This window comes from Lagopus muta, chromosome 4 (genome assembly GCF_023343835.1).
Source record: "Lagopus muta isolate bLagMut1 chromosome 4, bLagMut1 primary, whole genome shotgun sequence".
NCBI lineage: Eukaryota > Metazoa > Chordata > Aves > Galliformes > Phasianidae > Lagopus > Lagopus muta.
In genome coordinates this window covers 23,272,511-23,289,924 of record NC_064436.1, presented here as the reverse complement: position 1 = coordinate 23,289,924, position 17,414 = coordinate 23,272,511, and the positions used below count along the sequence as shown (strand labels likewise).

Here is a 17,414-nt window from a genome sequence, read left to right as displayed (position 1 = left end):
TGAAGTACATTTCCATTATGCCAATTTAATATCAAATAGATTTGATCTCCAAAGAAACTAGTATACAACATAGTTGGTACATATGTTTTCTTCCTTGATTCACGAATTTCACTTATTACATTAGCCTTTACATGGAGGATTTCAGCTGCACATTGATGTCAAACACCTTCCCAAAAGCTTCTGTCATGAAGAATAAATACTTTGATTGATTGACTTGGGGGAGAAAATATACACAGATAGTAAGCAAGTCAGCAACATACGATTTTATTTTCAGAGAAATGGCCTAAAATCTGTGGCTTGCTCTCCCTAGAGATCAAAAAGGATCATAAGATTTAGTGAACTGGAAATAGAGTGCTTTTTTTTCCCCCCCTTCAAGCGATGTTGGAACTTCTGGGGTCTTGGGGCAAATACTGTAAGCAGAAACAAAAGTCTTTAAATTTATTCCTCAACAGGAACATCTGATAATGTGCTTTCTGAGAGCTGAAAAACTTTAGGGGAAGATTCTTATCCAAAATCTTGTTTCAGGGTTTCTGAAAGTTAAGATATTTGAAACACTGATAAAGGCTGATGAAGTCAGTATAAGATGAGGGCCTGGGTTACCAGATTAGATATTTCAGACAAATCAAAGTAAATTAAAAATTACAGAGAAGACTTCTCTTTCATTTAACCTCAGTGATGCACTAAGAATACGTGCTCTAAGGGAATTTATCCTTGTGAACATATGTGTAAGTGAACAAATCTTGCCTATACTTAATATCCTTTAAAATATATCAACTGGCAAGCACTTTGATAGTCCTTTATCATCTACATAAAGAAAATATCTCAGTACAAAGAACTAAAACAATGGCCTTCACTTGAGCATTTGAGAATTAACCCTGGTTCCTTTTGTGGAACACCAAGATACAGTTGTTCCCGTTTGTATAGTGACAAATAACTGTATTTGTTGGTTATGGATATTGATGAGAATGAACTCGTAGAGATCTTCACCATTGTTTGTTCTTGTGTTTGTCTTTTAACAGATGCTGCAAAGGAGAATTAGTTCTGCTTTTTTTCCTTTTCACCCTAGCTAAGTGTGTTTCCATTAATTGTCTTTATTGTATTAGGAAAGATAATCAAGCGGGTATTTCCTATGTTCTTCAGATAATGCCAAATTATTCTTGCAGTAGAGCAGCTGCAACTTATACCAATGATAGTCCCGAAGCTGGATCATCATATTCATTCATCTGATGAACACTTGATTATATGCTGAATATATTTTTTTGCAAATTGTTCTCATGCAAATTATCTTCAGATAAAAATTGTACTTACCTCTAAACCACAAGGACCAGATTCTATCATCTTTGCTAAATCATCTTGCATCTTTATTATAACAATGAATAATTGAAATCAGCAGCAGTACAGGGCCTGGGGAATCTGTTCTTTAATAAAATTTGGAACAAAATGTTTTTCTTAAATGTTTTATGGAAAAAACCAAATGCTATTATTGTCCCCAAAACAGCATTCAAAAATCTGATTCAGAAATACTTTATATTTCTCCACCTCTAAATACCTTCACCTTTCCCATGAAACAGAAAAACACAATTCAATTTAGAAATGCTTGAGACCACAAAGGCACATGAGGTTGCTTTGTATTCCCAAATGTTGCCTTACAGAATTCAGGCACTTAATCATAATCATTTGCGTTTGAAAACTAAAGTACCTGAAGAATGAGTGAAGCAGAAACTCTAGCATAGGCAGATATGTTGAATACTCCTGCTCTTCAAGTTGATTTTAATGGCTATTACATGAAAGCTAGACAGAAATTGAGGTGTTTGATTCTAATTCTTATCCCAGTTGTTTCACAGCCTTTGGCAGAAACTGAAGGTGGAGAATGCCTTATGTATTCTTTATTTTCTTTTTGAACGTCTTCATTAACTAAAATACAGGGAAAACTGCTTATAACAGGAATCAATGAGAAAAGATGTAGGCTTCAAAAATTGACATCAGTGTGTGGAAATCATTCATGTGAACACCCAAGAGCAAAGTTCATGTGCTTTATTGGAAAAAAGTCCTTTATACAAGCTGAAGTTCTTTCTCCTCACCTAACTACAAGCTGTGATGGCTGAGGACTTTGTCAGATATACAGCTTTAGGCTGATGCCACGTTCATTCTTTGCTGACTAGCAGTATCACATCTGCACTCTATCTGATGGATAACTAATAGTGCTTTAGCAAGGACACTTACAGTAGTATGTTTTGAAATGTAGCTAAAGCTGCCAGTGCATTCTGGTATTACAGAGTAGTGCCTGCTCAAAACACTTGCCTTTCTCTCCTCTTTTGTAACATCACATACTGCATAAACCATAAGAAAGTGCATCAATAACAGCAAAGCAGCAAGATCCCAGGCCACAAGGAGTGGCTGCAACAGCAGCAGGCACAGAGATAAGGGAAAGAAACTACTTACCTTCAGAGGGCCTCAGATATACACAGAGCTCCAGAGAAACACCCTTACCTCCACTGCCAACCTTAAATGAGGTCTGGGAGGGATGGATCCTGGCTCCACTGTTTCTGGTCTCTCAGACACACTGCATCCACCTGAGTTCCCCTGGATTGGCCCTGCCTTCCCAGCAGGTGCTCAATCACTGGTTCAAGCCATGACTTTTTCCACTACAACTGTATTCCTACCTTGAACATTCATGCACTTCTGACAGTATTTAATCTGATGTTAGTTAATCACCTGTCAAAATTAAGGCAACAGTAAGCCAACATAAAGGGTAGATGGTTTCAGCAATGGTAGGTCATTGGAGATTCCACGTCCATGGTAAACTTGAAATTAGTAAGTACATCTCCCCTGATTACTACTTGGAAGTTCTTCACGAGTAGACAAGTGGTGAGTGCTGCTATTTCCACTCTGTCACAAATTCTCAGGGGCATATTCTTTGTTCCTGGACAAATTCTCTCCCTGTCCTTGTGGGCATAAAGATTTCCATGATCATCAACAGCTTAGATGACATAGCAATTACTTTGAAATGATTCATTGTTACTGAGTTGTCTGAGAGCAGTTTCTCATTGCAATCATTAGATAAAATCTGACAAATGGATCTTCTTACACATCTCGTTCCTGGTGGGCTCAGAATATTTTAGAAACAGAAATGTCATGACATATACAAACATAAATTTAATTCTCTTTTTAACATAACCATTTGGTAGACAAAGATGGTGAATCTGCTTTGTAGGGCTTTTGAAGCTCAACCAGTCTGTTAACTTGAGAGAAGTTATAGCTTGCCCTGCTACAGATTAGCCTGCATGTGGCCACAGATCAAAGCTGAGGGAGAAGTCACAGAACATATTATGCGAGTTATGTTAGAGTGATGTTTTTCCTTCTATAATTCTCCATAGGTTTCCCTATCGGGCCAGTTTTTGTAAGGATAAGTATTCCCTTCATATTCTTTCAGCAGCCTGTGTATGTCAATATAGTTTTAAAAAAGCTGCCTAATTATATTCTATTAAAAATAATTATGAGAAGTCTTATAACTTGAAACTGGAATACATTCATTTGAGAAATCAAAGGTTTTTGCCTAAATGGATGTTATACATATAAAGCTAGAAACAACCCAGACAGTAGATAGACTGTTCACAATAAACGTAGTCTAGGAGGATATTTTAAATTAATCTTTTCAGAGAATAAAAAGCAAAGGAAGAAGTAGAAGCTTTTGAGATTTATCTCATTTTTAAAATAACAGATTTTTTCAAGATTAAATTTCACTGCTTTTGGAAAAGGTGGTGCTAGTGCTATGCTTTGTCCACATAGCAGACAATCCTGGAAGGTCAGCCTTCACTCTAACCACTCTCATCTGTCATTTTCACACCAGCAATGATGATGGTTCTTCAGCGGGAGCTTTCAATGAACAACTCAGTGAGAGTGAATAAAGTGAAATCAAGGAAGGATGTACGCCTATTAAGAAAATAATCATTAAAAATTATTAAAGATATACTTTGTGTGAAAATGTTTGTACTTTTTGCCAAAATTAAAGTCATTGAAACAAAAAGAAGGTTGTGGTCTTAATTATTCCATGACACTAGCACTGTATGTCTGTCTACAAGCAATTAAATAGATGTCAAAATCTTCCCTTCTCTGTCCCTTCCCAGTGTTAAATGGCTGTATGATGAATTATCTTGGCTAGTTGGAAAATATTTTTCCTTTATATATTACTATAAAGGACATAATAAAATCAAACTAATATGAGTGCCACAATAAACAGAGATTAAAAATTTTGGTAAATGGCACAGTGGGTTGAAAAACAGCCAAAAAAACTGATCCAGAACATTCCTTTTCAAATAGTTTGACTGCTTTCTTTCTGTGTCTGAAGGAAGCAACAATTTTCTGTACTATTTCTTAATAAAGAAAGGAAAATCAATGCAGGTTGTGTAATTAATTTATGAACTATGATGCAGCACAGGACATTTGTCATGCAGTAAATTTTACCTTAACGCTGCCTGAGCATTTAAGAAATTGATCACTTGCAATTGAATTGCACTGAGTTTTCCATAATAATGGAATCTGTATCAAGCACAGTATTCCTTGTTCTCTTTCAAGGATACATATATTCAAAATAAAGATCTTGGAAAAATGCTTACCAGGGCTTCAAAGAAGAGAGACTGTAAATCATGGCAAAGGGTGCTGCTTGGTTTTCAAAAACTTAGATGTGGCATCCATATTTTAGATCAGTCACCAGAAAGCTGGCATGTGCTCCCTGCAGCCAGGTTTCCAGAAGAGATTGTTGTCATTGATACACGAGGAAGGAGGAAGGGCTAGAATTTCAGTACACAGAAAATAATACATTTTGCTGTTGATAATATTTAATTTTCTTTATTTCTTTCAGGACATAATAGAAATTTAAAATGGAAACTTGTACTTTGAAAATCACTGCATTCCTCTGGCTATCTCCCAAGCACATGCATTCAACTTCACAACAGTGTCTGCTTCCTTTGTCAATCACAGTGAGTTTTTTTTTTTTTTTCCAATGAAGAATATTTGGATTATTTTGTTATTTGCTCAGGAGGATATTTTATTCACAATTGGAAAGCACATAAGTTATTAAAGCCATCCTTGAAACTATGCAATTGAATAGGATTTCTAATCCTTGTTTGAAGATATAAATTATTCATTGCAGGATTTCATTTAAAAGTTGTCTATGTCATTCCTATAGTCGTTTACATTACATTCTGGTAAAATTTAAAACATGAATTAATTCCACTAGGTTTTGTTAGACACCTTCTGGCTTACTGTATGCAAAGATTGTCTTTCTATTTCTTTAAATACGTAATCTCTTTGTTTTTGCTTCCTGAATAAAATAAAATATAGGTAAAATAAGAAAGTTGCTTGGTGCTTTCAGCAATAGCATTTCACTGGAAGCTGCCATCCATTCACACTGGCTAAAGCTGACTCTTGGATGAGAAACATCTAGAGGAAAATTGATATCTAAAGTGATAGTACTAGTATTTTTGTATATTATGTTTACTGTGAGCAAGAAATAAACTGATGTGCATAGACCCCAGTAATACTGAATAGCCTATATCAATTTTGAAAGAGAAGAAATTGAATTTGTGGTCTAGATTAATTTTGTTTGGATAATTTTATCCTTTATAAATGTTCTGTGCCCCAATATCCATTCCATTCTAATATTTTAGGAACATTATTGTTATAATAGCTTAACACTAAAGTTACTGCAATAATTGAGCAATGTATTTTCTCTTTCATGCTTTAATGTTGCTTTTATGTTTAATGGATTAATTTATAGAGACGATCTCACAGGTGCTGTGTTCTGCCTATAATTTACTCCTATTATTTCTGACACAAAACTTTTTGCAAGCCACTCCTGTAGCATGTTGTTATAGTATGGCCTAGGTGTAAATTCTTAGTTTAAAAACACTAGTTTATATTGAAAATCCACGCTCAAAAACATTTGTGCTTGCCTTAAAATGTGTAATGTTTCAATTTGTTGCCATGCCACCAAGAAGATTTACATGCTGTAGTTCTACATTGTCCCCATTACAGCTCTGGAAAAACCACACACAGCCAGTTTTACTACACCTCAATCATTTCAAAAATTTGCCTTTCTCTTCTTTTAAAACAGAATAATTAAATAGATAGTGTATTAAAAATGTTAGCTGGCAGTAAACAGAATAAGGCACTAGTAAAGGGAACACTGAAGTTGTTGTATGTGTCAGCAAGTCTGAGAATTAACTGAGTTTGTGTTGTTCTCGTTTTAGCACTTTAACAAAGCAGGGTATGAGTTTCATGGCATCATGGAATTAACAAGGCTGGAAAAGTCCTCCAAGATCATCTAGCACAATCATCAACTTACCACCAATATTCCCCCACTAAAACACATCTAAACATTCCTTGAGCACGTTGGGGGACAGTGACTCAACCACCTCCCTAGACAGTCCACTCAGTGACTCACCACTCTTTCAAAGAATAAATTTTTTTCTATCATCCAATCTGAATCTCCCCTGCTGTAACTTGAGGCCATTCCCTCTCATCCTATTGCTAACTACGCAGTAGAAGAGGCTGACCTTCACCTTGCCACAATCTTCTTTCAGGCCTCCCCCAAGCCTCCTCCAGACTAAAAAGTCCCAGATCCCTCAGCTGCTCCTCATAAGGCTTGTGCTCCAGATCCCTTACCAGTTTTGTCGCTCTTCTCTAGGCACACTCCAGAGCTTTATTTTAGTGAGGGGCCCAAAACTGAACACAGTTCTCAAGGTGTGGCTTCACCAGAGCTGAGTACAGGGGGATGATCAACTCTCTTGCTTTCTGCTGGCAACATTACTTCTGATACAAAAGCATTGACCAACATCCCCACGTCCATTTCTTCTACACAATCTTCCAGTCATTCTGATTCAACCTTGTAGCGTTGCTTGGAATTGTTGTGACCAAAGTGCAAGATCCAGCACCCAGTCTTGTTGGGCTTCATCCCAATGGCTTCAGTCCATCTTCTTTTCACCTCAGATATCAATATATGAAACATCCTGATACTAAAAACAAAGCCAATGGTTTTCTGTGATTCTGTTTGCACACGCCAGTGAATCCTTCATTGTATTCTAGTTGTTCTAGAAAGTTGGTTATATCATTCTCAGTAGCTTCAAGCCTTCAGCTAGGGCCTGTCAAATACACAGTTTTGTAGTCCTTTCTAAGATACTGTCCTTTATATTCCTAGACTCCTCCTTTCAAAATCACGTATGTAAAACACAGTAAAAAATGCTTTTCTCTTCTATAGTTATAACATTTTGGGATCTTTATGCAGAAGAGAAAGCAAACTTCTACTACTCAATTCTTCTACTCAAACACTGAAGAATTTGCACGTTTCCCTCCCATAATCATTTCTATGGCCTGGACATATGTGGCATTTCTAGTCACATAAAATTTTTCTCTGAAGTTCAGTATTAATATGTATAGAATTAAAAAAAAAAAAAAGTTCTACAGTGCACATATGCTGTAAAGGGCCTTCTAAGTCATTATATTCTGGAAACAAGTAAAGATGCAGATTTTATTCCTTCCAGACTAGGCTTTCTAGAATAGGTTCTTTTCTAAAACATCGTGCATACTCTCTAGGGACTTGGCTTATGGTTCAGCTTTCAGGAAGCAGACAAGAACATAAGATCAACCGTTGCAAGTCAGACAAATCATTATCTAGCCTGCTCCTTTGGCTAATAGCAGATGCCAAGGGAAATACGTGAGATCAGAACTAGGACCTAATGAGGTACTGTCCTACATTACTCACCCAGCAACCAATGATTTGTAGCTCAACTATTATTGAATCAAAGGTAGTTCCTTTTCTTTTTAAGATGTTGTGCTGTCAATCACTTCTTGAAATACTGTAAATTCCTAGACTCTGTAGCATCCTTTGGTTGAAGCTGCAAACATAAGCAGCGAGTGTAGATTTTAAGCTCAAGCATTTGCAAAAGCAGCATCTTTTAGAGAGGAAAAAAGGAAGTATTTATTTCCAATCTGAGGCATTAGCATGATTGATTGAGATTTTAATCAAGAACATTCTTGAGACCCCCACTGAATTCTGAAGAAAGTTTTACTGGGAAACACTCTTTTGACTTAGAGGTGAACCAATATAGTCCTACTCCGCTGTGAAAGAAAGTAGACTGTCTCATAGGACTGCTGCAGGACAGATTGTTATTATTCATCCATGTAGTTGCAATACTTTTAATTAAGTGGGTATGCCTCCTTCACTATATGGAAGTAACGAGGCATATTTTGAAATGCTTATTTCATTGTCAGATTCATGGTTATCTCTATGCTTTGCAGAACAAGTACATATGAAAGAGACCTTACACAATTCTTCAGTCTCCCTTTTTGATATTAAAAATAGATGAACTAAATAAGGTGAAAATACAGTACATGAAGTTGCATCCTCCTCTAGTAAATACATTCCTTGTATATTCTGCTGATTTTTCTGATATACCATTTCATATATCTCAGAACACATCTCACAGTTTTGTTATTGTTTGTTTTGGCAGGGGAGCTGAGTGATGGTATGACATTTCCTCTGAGCCTTTCTATATGTGGAAAAGGAGCCATCCAATAACACAGACAACATTTGCTTGTTTTTGTTAAGTAGGACATGTGAAATATAAAAAGGTAGCAAAAGACTAATCACATTCTGAAAGATGAGGGAAAGATCAGGCCATGTTAAATTGAGTAGATAAACAGTGATTATGATCAACTTACTACTGCAGAAAAAGACCATACTTTTACAGTGGAAAAAAAAAACCCTTCGTAAATGCAAGATGCTGCATTTGGGTCAGGGCAATCCCAGGTACTTACACAAACTGGGGGAAGATCTCCTTGAGAGCAGACCTGTGAAGAACGACTTGGGAGTTCTGGCGGATGAGAAGCCAGACATGAGCTGGCAATGTGCGCTTGCAGCCTGGAACGCCAACTGCATTCTGGGCTGCATTAAAAAAGGAGTGGCCAACAGGGAGAGGGAGGTGATTGTCCACCTCTACTCAGCTCTTGTCATCAAGACCCCCAGGTCCTTCTCTGCAGGGATGCTCTCAAGGACTGCTCCTTCCAGTCTGTATAGATGCCTGGGATTCCTCCCACCCAAGTGCAAAACCTTGCACTTTGCTGTGTTGAACTTCATCAGGCTCACCCAGGCCCACCTTTCAAGCCTGTTGAAGTCCCTCTGAATGGCAAACCTTCCATCCATTGCATCAACCGCACCAATCCACAACCACCAGCTTGGTGTCATCAGCAAACTTGCCAAGGGTGCACTTGATTCTGTCATCAATGTCATTGATAAAGATGTTAAAGAGTACCAGTCCACCTTTTGGACACTCTCATTATATTTGATTTATTAGCTTTGATTCTAATTATATCATATTGTAGTGTATTTTGTGCATTCTGATACCATATTTAGGAAATTTGTTTCTCCTCACATTGTTGCCACTGTTTTAATTATTTTTGTGGTCCCGTTCCCCCTTTCTGGAGACATGGATTCTGAATCCCTCTGCTCCACTAGTCACAGAACTGGGCTGAACCAGCCCACAACTGAATTCATCATCACTGCTGGAGATAAGATATCCTGCAATCACAATTTGGTTAACAACTCTGTTGATATGATGGTTAGAATAGAGTCTTTGTGTTGCTGGCTATATTTAATTGTCAGCAAAAGAAAGTGGATACACCTTGAAATTCTCATGGAATATATAGGTCGCACAAAATATCATGAGAATGACATCTTGCTTGAACATTGCTAGGAACTATCTGAAACACTTCTGATTAAACCTTTAACCTTATATTATAGAGAATAGGAAATATACTGCGGGCGTACAATTTCAACAGTATTCGATTGGACTTTTTCTCAAATCTATTGTAGCTTCCTCAGTCACATGAATAAAGAAAAATAAGAGTATGAATCAGAAATTTCCATATGAAATGATTACAAAGTTATCCTTCTTTCAAAAAGGAAATTTAGTTTTTCTACCTCAGTCAAATAAAAGCAGCGTTCAAAAACTAGAATTTCTAAACTTAATGGCCTTAACTGTGAAATATATATATATTTTTAAACCAAAAGTCTGGTTCTGTAACTTAAGATAAGTTCTGTAATGGGTTTTTTGTGATGCAGTGTTTTAGTAGATTCAAATACATTTAAAATTATCTAGTTCCTTACGCATGTGGAGGGAAAAAAAAAAAAAAAAAGTCACTACCTAATTAAAGAAAGAAAGAATTACTTACCTGGGCCAAGAATTAGGACTCCAAAGTGCTCCAAAAGGAGTATTTGCCAGGTATAGAACATTCCCTGGTGCCAGCCAGCCCTTAAATGAGGCTTAGGGAAGGGTCAAACTTGTTTTCACCCTTCTGGTCATACATATGAACTGCTTTCACCTGTGCTTCCAGGGCTGGTTGTGTCCCTTCATCAGGTGCTCAATCATTGGTTCAGGCCATGACTTAGCAATTCCTATATTCCTATCTGCACAGTTTAAATTAAATTTTATTTTATTTGTATATTTAAGCAGTGCTTATTCTGGAATGCGTTATATGAGAATTCCATTCCATAGAAAGTGGAAGCATTCAGATTTACTATGTATACTTTGTATATTGCCTGATGTTTCTATATATTGTGTATCAAAGAGCTATATGATGTTGTGGATTGTTATAAAATAATACAGTCGTAAGGTTCACATATTGGGAATACAAATTCAAAATACAAGTTTAAACATATAAGTGGTTATTATAAGCTAAGAAAATCCAGTCTGTAGTACTGCATGTGTATTAGATAATAAAAAGGGAAAATCTATGTTGTATTTTATAAATTTTAGGAAAAAATAATAATTAAAAAATCTGGAATTTCTTATCTTAAATCAGTGACAAGTTTGAATGAGACGAAAAGACTGATTTAGACTTTGCCAAAATCATGAAATGCTGATTAATCCATTTCATACACTGAATGAATTTGGGTGATTTTAGTAAAAAACTGTTCCATACCTTGAATAAGAATTAGTAGAATTTGCATTTAGTGAGACAATTGTCCTTTCTTATACTTCTTTGAGCTCCTTGACAAGTGCAGTATCACCTGGGCTTTGGCCTTCTTAACTCCATCTCTACACAGCCTAGCACCATCTGTATACTTCTCCCAAGGTATCTGCCCTCTTCCACTGTCTATGCATTTTCTTCTTGCTCACCATGCTGTTTGCCTACTTTGTTCCCACCCCTCCTAATGCATTGGTATATAACATCTGATACTTTAAGGATGTTGGGCAGTTGAAAGAGCTACATTGCAGAAATTTTTGACTGATCAGGTGGTTTTTTTTATTTTATTTTTTTTTTAACTGAGATGTCTTTTCTTTTTTCCTCTAAGATCTTTGTGATTTTCCTTTGCTTTAAAATGAATCTTTTTGTCTTTCAGGATAAGATGATTTTATGTTTACTGTACATTAAAATGGTTTAAAATAGAAGCTTTCTGAAATGCACAAAATATTTTTTATATAAAATAAATAATTTATTTGTGTTTTTAATGTTTCATCATTCTGATCATAGTGGGATCACCTAAACTATTAATCTTTCTTATCTCTTTCTGTTCAGTCAGAAATCAGTTCAGTCTTTAAAAGGTCTAGTTGAAGTCCTGAGCAATCTTTTGCTCTTATTATCTCCTCCACTGCCCATCTTCCTAAAGCTAGTAGACAACCCAGCTATAGATACAAAACAAAACAAAAGGACGGAAAAGATGGAATAAAGATTATTATCCACTTCCTAGATTTTCCTGAATTATAAAATCTAAAAAGGCACATGTTAACACAGCATCTGTTCTTGATATTGCTTTGTCACTGTAGTACATCCACGTATTCGAGAATAATCATGCATCAGTAAACTTCTATAACAAAGGAAATGTCTTAAGTCTTTTACCTACAGGTTTTTTAGAATTCATACTTGCAAGGGCATAGGTTGGTAAGAGAGTGATTAGGGTTCCCTGAATCTCTGGTTTACCCTTGGCTGCTGGTGAATAAATGATGCTTGTTCATTTGCTGTATCTGCTATGTGTGATGTGGATTGATGTGGCACATTTGATCACCTTTTCTACCTCCAAAAGTAGAAAGTTTCTAGCAGCTCCATCTTCTGCTGGTTTGAAACTTCTGTGGAAAAAGCAATAATGGTAAAGTAAAACTGATACATATAGAGTGGATCAATATCTGCAACAAATGCATTTTTTGTACCTACCCGTTGGCTGTTTGATTTCATAGTACAGTGATACTTTTGGTTATAATATTTTCTTTCTGTTCTACACAATATTTTCTTTTGACAGAAATGAGACTGTGAAGCCCAAACAGAGTTTCTCTGCAGACCTTTTGTACTGAAGCCTGGGCAAAGATCTGAGCTCATTTATTTTAAGTTTTGGTCACTGGATGGTATGTTATCCGTTCTATACAGTAAAAAAATTATTTCAGCATCTACAGAGGATGTCTAATTAAAGCGTTTGTGGTAAGCATTTTGAGCAATTCCAATGTTACATTTGACACAAGCAAAGTGGGGGCAAGGATTAATGGATTTGCTGAAGGCTGGTGAATGAGCTAGAGATGAGGTTAGAGTTTACTGCTCTCTCCTGGTTCTCTTGTGCTCTTGGAGAAAAGCAGAAAAATCCTGAGGTGAAGATAGAGAGAGCCCCCACCTATTTAAGGAACTTTGAAGCAAACAGAAATGAAAACATAAACTACAGTTTTATTCAGAAGAGAACCTGCCATACAAACTTGATTGCTCTCTGTTTTAGTAAGAAATGTAAATCATGAGAACAGCTTTCCTATATTGTGAGAATAGGCTTTTGCATAACTTGAGCCACTATAAACTGAAGGATGGAGGCTTCCATAAATGTAAGCTCAAGAACAGAATGTGGAGGAGGCTGCGGAGCTTGTTGTCAAGTGAAGATAAGAAAGTAGAATAGATGTCCTGCTGTTGATGATAAGATGGTAAAACAGATGCCTCAGCTCAACATAACATCAGTGGGAACCCCCAAAAAAGATGGGAAATTCACAGCAAGAATGCATCCCATGACCACCAGAGATGTTATTTCTGCCCATGTCCTTGGAATGTAATGAATACATATATGCTATGCCTTTAAATATGTTGCCACTGCTTCTCTCGGGGTGCATGTTTGGTGGGAGCAATCCCCTGTGCACCCAGCGCCGTAAGAAAGGGAACACCTTACTGTCATGTCAAGTTACTTTGTCAGTTTTCTCAGCTTCAAATGATAAAGTTAGTTGAGATTTGCATATATTGATTATGATGGCTAAGTTTTAGTATTGAGAACTTGTTTTTTGCTTTTGATTTCTGAGCACTTGGGGATTTTTGTTCTTGTATGTTTAAATATCTCAGGCATGTAAACAAAATGTATGCGTATGGACATACAATAAAGGTATCTGACCACTTTGTATTCCAGCCAGCAAAGAAATCGATTGCAAAAGCCAGTTTCTAGGAATTGCTGACTCCAGCATCTTTCCACTACTCTTAATCCAGCAATTCTGTTTTACTTTCAGCCCTTGAGGCTGAAAAGGTGATATTTTTGCCACTTTCCAGTCTCTTCCTTTTAAAGTGAAGCTTCGGAATTGTTGCCCTAATCTGCATTAGCAGAACTGCACAAAGTACCCAGAAACAAGAAAGAAATTCCATTAATTAATTGAAGATTTTCACCTTGGGTGTAACTAAGGATGAAGAACTGGCCAATAATTCAATGGGTGCAAATTTCACTGCAGGGTGATGTTGATCGGAAAGAGGTGAGGACTTGCTAAATGCATCTTCTACAGTCTTATTTTTAGATATAATGATTCATATTGCTATTGGCTATTATTGCATAGCAATCAATTTGTTAAATATGAAAAAATGCTTAGCTTCTAGATCTTTAAGTTCTTTGTGATCCCCTACCCAGGCAACAGACTCCATATAAAAATTCAACAATATTGAACAGATAGAAAGAGCCAAATTGAATAATAGAGATGATTCATTCTTCTCTGCACTGAAAGTATAATAGAGGAACCATCTATCATCACTTCTGTGGAGAAAATTGATGAATTTATTGTAGTTCTTCACAGTCTGTAACATCTCCAACGCTGAAAAAAGCTGATATTTGGTCTTATTTCAATATCTACATGGACCTCAGAAGAATTAAAAATTACATACATTCAAAATTATTCTATTTATAATATCCCATAACAGCACTTACCTTCTGTAGGAATTAAATTCACATCGCTCAAGTGAATACCATGGATGCCTTTCCTATGAAAAATCAAGGCTCAAACTACTGTAGGTCTGAGGATTACTGTAACATCTGAAAGCTCACTTCTTCACAGTAAAGATGAGATAAAATCAAACTACTTGGCTGGTTCTAGTATGACTTTTTTTTTTTAATTTAAGTAGATAATTTTACATTATTGCTTTTACTACCATGTTTAGTTAAATGCTGAAAGAATATTTTCATTTGGCCCAATAACCTTTAAGAATTCATAGGGGAAAGTGGTTATGTGTCTTTTAATACAAGAATCAACTAAGCATATCAAAATAATTTTGATTTATTTAAGTATATAATGAAGGGCAGAAAAATGTCAAGATAATTTCATTCTTGGCACAGCTAGTTCAGAGGACTTTCTGAGAATTTTGGCTTGATTTGCCCATTGATTTCCTGTTGTGACTTTTATTTTACAAATAAAAATTCTGTGCACTTGGGGTTTGCCTCCCAAATCTGTAAAAAATATGACCGCTTTTCCATGCTTTCATTTAACAAATTAAGAGCACATTAATTTCCCCCCATTATTAAGTTAACAGCAAAGCAATTTCCCTTAGTACTGAGGACTCTTTTACAAACTAAAAGAAAAAAAACTAACCTTCTTCCACTCATTAGTTAGTCGTCCCCCCTGAAAAATAAAGCAATGCACACAGGTCAGCACAGTGTAGACATTTATCCTAATTTACTCAGTCCACAGAGTCCTCCTTTTTTTCTTCTTGCAATAAAAGCCCAAGAAATACAATCTCTGTGTTAGTTTTTTTCCTAATCCAGTAAAATGAGCATTGATATCTCTGTTCTGGTCCTTAATTGGCAGTCGCTGCTCTCTTTTCTTTTCTTTCTGAAGCTTGAGAATGCAGCTGATACAACGGGAGGTACTAATTTCACTGCTATGTCAGTGAAGTACAAATGAAAGCAACCCTACCCCCCCCAAAGCAAGCAAACAAACAAAACAAACAAAAAAAAAAACAACAAAAAATCCCCACTTTTTTCCTTAAAAATTTCCTTAAAAATAAAACAATGGTCTTTGAACCCATCCTTTGCTGCTCTCAAACTAATAGCAAGTTGACTTTATATTTGCTGGAAATAGTGGGAAATAACTATTACTCGTACTTCTTGTAATTGCTGAAGTAATCATTACTGTGATTTGTGACAGATTTCTCAGTAACTTGCTTCTGTTAGCTGCTTTCTGGAAATTCTATATCTGAATAAACAGTGAGACCACCAAATGTAATTCCAGATACGTGCATCGTTCAAAGAGACACATTTGGAAGGAAAAAGAAAATATGAGCTGATGTGTGATAAGACTTTCTTTCCTTTTGGAGGTCCAAGGCCAGGAATACAGCACAAATCACAAAGAAAGCAGAGGGCTCTGCACTCTGTTATTGGCAGAAAGATACAGTGGACTATGTTTGGAACAAGCTTACCCTCGTTATTCCAACAGCTGTAGATGGACAGGTTCATTTTGATCTATTTTTTATACTGTCTATCTCATTCAACTGTAGGCTTGCTTTCACTTCCACACTTTGTATTTTCAGTAACAGTTGTGGTACCAAAGCATTTTTTTCCCCTACATCTTGCTTAGGCACAGTACACCATTTCTGAAAGGAAGATCCTTTTCTTGAGAAATTTTAAATGTTTTGCCAAGGCAGTGGTGTATGCACCAGTAATCTGTATTTCTGCTTTCTTTCTTTTTTTCTTTTTCTTTTTTTTTTTTTTTGCCATAATTACAGAGCTCCCATTAGCCCTTTTTGTTAGTATTCCTCAAACGCAATTGTCTTCCTTTATTATTTATAGGCAGTAAGACCCATTTTTTAAATCACTTTGAACATATACCTAAATAATTATGGTGAGCTTGATGCTGCTCACGTTTTTGTAATAGCTTTATGGTTGGTTTCCCGTTCTTAACTAATGGAAAATTTAAAACCACTAGAAAGCATCGAAACATTCAATTGGAAATGCAGCCACTTTTGGATTGTCATCTTTCCATTGACATCCACTGCCTACAGATACATCTCTGAACTGATTATCTTCTTTTCTTTTTCTTCTAGTTTTAACTTTTGTGAAAATGGATCTAGTTTCCTTTTCATTTTATTATTAACTCTGGGAATCAGCTAGGTTCTATGGTGAAGTCCTTATTGGTGAATTACCAGCTGCTGCTGCTGTTCCTAGAAACAAATGCTTCTCTGACATCCTTTCTCCATTTTTCACAAGTTAGAAAAAAAAAATTAATTAAAGGAACAGTGCAATGGAGCACTGTTCATTATTCATGCTGCAGTCATTGCATCCATATACTGACTTGAATGTATTTGCTTTAATGGTTACTCATATGGTCAGGAAGAGCCAGGAAGGGCTTTTTCCATGTTATTCAGTTCACTGAACAGGGTACTGATTGGTTTGAAGGCAAAAATATCATTTAATAGTGAGAATACAAAATATTTTTTCTTTGCTTGTTCCAGCTTAAATATTTAATTATAGAACTAGAGGGAATGGCCTCAAGTTTTGCCGGGAGAGGTTCAGGTTGGGTACTAGGATGAAAAAGTGAACAGGCACTGGAACAGGCTGACCAGGAATGTGGTAGAATCACCATCCCTGGAGGTGCTCAAGAAATGTGCAGATGTGGTACTAAGGGATATGGTTTAGTGGAGAAATACCGGTGCTAGGTGGACAGTTGGACAGGATGATCTTGGAAGTTCTTTTCAACGTTGGTGTTTCTATGATTCTACAGTTCTATGAATATGCAGCTGACATTCTGAAACTTTTCTTGAGCAAAGCAAGCTGTCTTCATCCTTCTGAAAAAAGATTGAGTATCAAAAAACTCTTTTCTCCATACAGTTTTCATAAGTGATGAAGTTATAGAGACAGATAATTTATGGATTCAAAATGGAGCCGATGAGAGAGACTGCTCTCTAAAAAAGTGGAATGTGATTTCAAGAATGATCTCCATTCCATTTTATTTGGAGATATTTTTACTCCAGAGAGTCTACAGGAATTCAGAAGAATAGAGATTTGGTCTATGGGGAATTAGAAGAAATTTTATTTAAATAAATGGATATAAATTTTAGTTTTACCAAAATCTTTAGGATGAATCAAACTATGACCTTTATTATTATTATTATTTATTTATTTAAGTTTTTTTTTTTTTTTTTTTTTA

The 17,414-nt window shown here is 36.0% G+C and overlaps 1 long non-coding RNA gene across 1 annotated transcript; it reads right to left on the bottom strand.

Annotated features, from left to right (window-relative positions):
• Positions 1-3,606: 3,606 nt before the first annotated feature.
• Positions 3,607-10,296, bottom strand: LOC125692150 (uncharacterized). Its single transcript, XR_007376493.1, has 3 exons — positions 10,231-10,296; positions 4,617-4,790; positions 3,607-3,933 (listed from the first exon to the last, which is right to left on the bottom strand). It is a non-coding gene; the product is annotated as an uncharacterized LOC125692150 (long non-coding RNA).
• Between the last annotated feature and the right edge of the window lie 7,118 nt (positions 10,297-17,414).